Source organism: Prionailurus viverrinus, chromosome X, assembly GCF_022837055.1.
Source record: "Prionailurus viverrinus isolate Anna chromosome X, UM_Priviv_1.0, whole genome shotgun sequence".
NCBI lineage: Eukaryota > Metazoa > Chordata > Mammalia > Carnivora > Felidae > Prionailurus > Prionailurus viverrinus.
In genome coordinates this window covers 16,712,316-16,717,473 of record NC_062579.1, presented here as the reverse complement: position 1 = coordinate 16,717,473, position 5,158 = coordinate 16,712,316, and positions in this window count along the sequence as shown.

The window sequence follows — 5,158 nt, the reverse complement described above, 5'->3', positions numbered from 1 at the left end:
TTAGTGAAATATTTTAATGAATATACTGCATATCATCTTAAAAATCAAGTCCTATTTAAGATATAAAAAAAGCCCTTCTGAAGACCATTCAGTAGTCCAGAGGCATTGAGAAATTAGTATCTCAGAGAAAGGATTAAAGTAACCAAAAAATGGGTAAGATATTTTGGTTTGTGTCACAGAAATTTTGCATCTTTAGTAGAGGGAATAGGATGGCTAAAACAAATGAACAAAACCCTAATGGAAGTAAAATGAAAATTACACATGACAAGGTATTGATACAGCAGGTGTTTATTTCATCCTGATTACATATATACATACCTACATCTTATATACATTTATAAGAAGACTGTATAACACATCATGCCTAGTAGTGGTAAGTATTATGTGAAACTTGTTAGACATGTGCATGGTGCATACATTTATGTGTACTAGGTCACAGTGTAAAATGTACTAATTGGGTCACGGTCATTGATGGAAGGAGTACACTCAATACAAATAAAGATGTGTACTTGAGCTGTACTTAGGTTGATCAGAATTTTGAAGTTGTACCTTTAGAGTTGTAAAAAAACCCCCAAACAACAATAACAAAGTCATTTGAGAGTTTAGTTTAGCCTGATAGGGTCTTAGGACACAGCAAGTCGCTGTGCCATTTCCGTGTGCCTGGCGCCACCTGGTGGCCTTTGGGTTACAGTGCAGCATACTACCTTTAATAGAAAACTCGTAGATCCAGTTTCTTATGTCCTGACTGAGCTGTACAAATGGCCATAGCTTGAAGTTAATCAGTTTCATTTCTTACCTTCATCTGGCCTTGGCCACACACCTTTTTTTTTTTTTTTTTTAATTTTTTTTTTCAACGTTTTTATTTTATTTTTGGGACAGAGAGAGACAGAGCATGAACGGGGGAGGGGCAGAGAGAGAGGGTGACACAGACTCGGAAACAGGCTCCAGGCTCCAGGCTCCAAGCCATCAGCCCAGAGCCTGACGCGGGGCTCGAACTCACGGACCGCGAGATCGTGACCTGGCTGAAGTCGGACGCTTAACCGACTGCGCCACCCAGGCGCCCCTTGGCCACACACCTTTAACCCTAACCAATCACCTGTAAAGTACATGCCATCTCCCGAAGGATTGTCATAGAGGAAAACCAGTTAGTGCTTCATCTCTTGAGACAGAGTCCCAAGTACTGTCTTTTTATAAAAGGACAGTACACTTGGAGGTGAAATGGCCTTCGGTGAAGTAGTAGGAAATGTGAACTCCTTGCCTGTGGGAAACCTTCCCTCATCCCTGTATTGTAGCTTCTCATGCTCCCCTTAGGGCCTCCACCATTGGTAGGTATTTTTTGGATTTATTGCACTTTGATGCTCTTTTTATATGCTTTCATTTGGGAGACTCTGGGCTCCTTGAGGGAAGGGATTGTTTCATACCTTTTTATCCACATTGCCAGCAAAGTACCTTGCACACATGTAGGTAATATTTCCTGTTTGAACAAGTGCATGGCTTAGGTGAATTTGGGTTTAGACTTGTCTTTTGATTTTGTTAATGAAGAATTTTTTTGTTCATATTTGAGAGAGAGAGGGTGTGTGAGCATGAGTAGGGGGAGGGGCACAGAAAGAGGGAGAGAGAGAATCCTAAGCAGGCTCTGTGCTGTTAGTGTTGAGCCTGTTGTGGGGCTGGATTTCCCCAGCTGTGAGATCATGACCTGAACTGAAATCAAGAGTTGGATGCTTAACCAACTTGAACCACCCAGGCGCCCCTTGATTTTTTTTAATTTAAAAAATTGTAAGCTTAAGCCTCAGGAAGGTGGATCTTTAGAAATATTTTTTTAGGGGCACCTGGGTGGCTCAGTCGGTTAAGCGTCCGACTTTGGCTCAGGTGTTGATCTCATGGTTTGTGAGTTTGAGCCCCACATGGAACCTACTTCGGATTTTGTATCTCCCTCTCTATCTGCCCTTCCCTGCTCATGCTCTCTCAAAAGTACATTAACATTAAAATAATATATATGTTTACGATTTTACGTAAGTGCATATAACATTATGCCAAAATTGCATTACCTAAATAATGGAACTGGTAACAGTTGCTTTGCTATTGAAGACTAAATACATAGTAGTTATGATAAACATTTCCTTCCTTCTAAAAGCTAGGTACAAATTACAGAAGTGTGTATGTATGTGTGTATCTATAGATTTATGTATGTGTGTATGTATATTTGTATATCTCCTTTCACATGGAGACCTTTGTAGAGCTATTTACCTGAAATACACATTTCATCACATTCATATAGTAGCAACTCTCTTCAAAGACCTTTCATTGACATAGTGTTGTCAGAAAGTTCTTGTAAGAAATACAAGGATGCATTCCATGATACCAGATGGGGGGGGTGGGGTACAAAAATCTCATTAAATAATAAAACAGTGGTTAATGTATTTGAGAATAAAATATACAACCTGGAAGTCTACTGACAGATGGAAAACTTAGGATGTAGCATTAGATATGTCCTTGGACAGAGAAGAAATGATGGGAGTGGGGAATGATTGCATGAGATTCTAAGACTCCTGAAAGAGCAGTCTGCCACAATCATTGTAAAGTTCCGAACACTGCTAAGGGTTAGCTGGGGAATATTCGACACAAGATTACATATTTGAGGCAGAAGCGGGGAATTATAGATGTCATCCATGTATTAGTGGTCTGAAAAGACATTGCCCAGTGTATTTCACAGAAACTTGAAGCTACCTCTTGACCTATTATTTTGGATAAGCCCCTATGTGTTAGGGCACGTTCTCTTCTGCCACACAGGCAGCTACTAAACTACACTGGTCTCCTTTCTTTAATCAGTTGGCAGCTGTCTCTAGAGAAGAGTCTCTTCACCTCACTATTGACATCTCAGGCCACATGCTTCTTTGCTCTGGGGGCTGTCCCATGCATTGTAGGATGTTTAGTAGTACTCCTGGCGTCTACCCACCAGATGCCAGTGGCACTCCCACAGTTGTAACAACCAAAAACATTTGTGGACATTACCATGTCCCCTGGAGGCAGTTGAGAACAGCTGCATGTTCCGGGAACAGGTGCCCTGTAGCTACATCCCAGTCAGGCCCGGGGCCCATCCTTTCCAGTAGGACAAGGGGACTCTCTTTTCTGAACAGTTTTTCTTGTCTTCTGTAAATGGTCACACGAGATCATCTTTAAGGATATAATTTTGGATCTGTGGACTTTCAGAAGTCAGCTGTTTGAAGGGATAGTTTATAGAAGGCATTGAAGAGGAGTGCATATTTATTGCTATGTTTGTCAGGCTATTTACATTACCCAGTTAACATGAAAGTGCCGAGTCAGGATGTATTTTCACTTGTGAAATGGCTACAATTTCAGCACCTGCCTAATCAAATGCTAAGCTCCTTGAGGGCAGAAACTTGTCTTTGGTTACTTGGTAAGTGCCAAGTATATAGAGTAGATGATCAAAAGTTGCTGAATGAAACACTTAATAGCTGGCTTTTTGGAATGTATCTAAATTGTCTTCCTTGTAAACATACCTAAAATGAATACGTAGCTAGAAAACTATTAATGGAATGGAAATTAGTAATCAAGAAGATACAGCTGTATTCCAGGAGTAAAAATTTCTAATTTTCTAATTGGAAAGAGGAAATACCAAGAATTCCAGGGGAGCCTGGGTGGCTGGGTTGAGCACTTGACTCTTGATTTCAGTTCAGGTCATTATCCCAGGGTCGTGGAATCAAGCCCCGCATCGGGCTCTGTGCTGAGCATGGAGCCTGCTGAAGATTCTCTCTCCCTTTGCCCCCTTCCCCCACTCACGCTTTCTCGCTGTAAAAAAAGGTTGGATTCCAACTGTATTGAAAGTGGATTGACAAGACCATCATAAACCTGTCTAGACACCAAAGTACTAGCAGTCTTCAACTTTACTAATAGGTCGGCTTCTAAAATTTCAACGGTAAACTAGCATTTAGAACATACTTAGCAAAGGGTTATAACTGGCAGTTGGGTTTCCACGTCCAAGTCCAAATACCCGTCACTAGTCACCTGCCATTTATGACAGAACTCTGGAGTTTCAGCCAGGAGGCTGATAATACCTTCAATTTTAGTGATGGCCTACCTCGGGGAGTGAGGGGCTTTTTGTGTGTCGAGAGGGGATTAGCATGAAAGCCAGATGAGGCAGTCTCTTTGGTACCAGCTCCCGTAACTACACAGCACATATACAGATAATTACACTACAGTCTTTGCCATAGTGGGGTGGTAAGTGGGATGATGATGGAAGTAGCACTGGAGTTCAGCTTTATATATGGTCGTTTGCGAAGAGCCAGCTACATACATTTAGGGATTCAATTTTTGTTAAACTATATAAGCATATTGTTATGTGTAGATTTGGTACACATTGAAAACGTGAATTTAGAGGAAGTAAGGGATGAAGGGGCTGTTCTAAAGGGCTTTGTGTCGTACAGAACAGTGAGTTCTGGGGTCAACTCTCCCTACCCAGATGCTATGGAAGGTGAGTGTACATCACCACTTGTTTTTTCCTGCCACCCTCAAAGGTATAAAGAAGTGAGCCACAATAGAGTGTTAAGACCCCAGAAACTAGAATTAGCCTGTTTGGGTTCAAAATCTGATTCTACCTATGCTAGCTAGTGGCGTGACTTTGGGCAATCAATTTATCTGAACTTCACTTTCCTCAACTATAAAAATAACTCAGAGAATTGCCCTGGGGATTAAATGACATGATGCAGCTAATCTACCTAACAGGATGCTTGACACATTGCACTTGTTACATAAATATTAGTTACTATTGTTACTAGCTGGACTCAATCTGACTTTTTTACTTCTGAAAGATAGGGAATAAATGTGTACCTTGTGGCATCAGTGTTTTAACTTTGGACCTGACATGAATTAAAAAAAAATTTTTTTTAATGTTTATTTCTTTTTGAGAGAGCGAGCGAGCATGAGCGGGGAAGGGGCAGAGAGAGAGAGAGAGACAGAATCTGAAGCAGGCTCCAGGCTCTGAGCTGTCAGCACAGAGCCTGACTTGGGCTCAAACCCACAGACTGCGAGATCATGACCCAAGTCGAAGTCAGACACTTAACTGACTGAACCACCCAGGCACCCCATGACCTGACATGAAGTTTTATATTCTCCAAGAAATTACTGGCGTAACACAGTA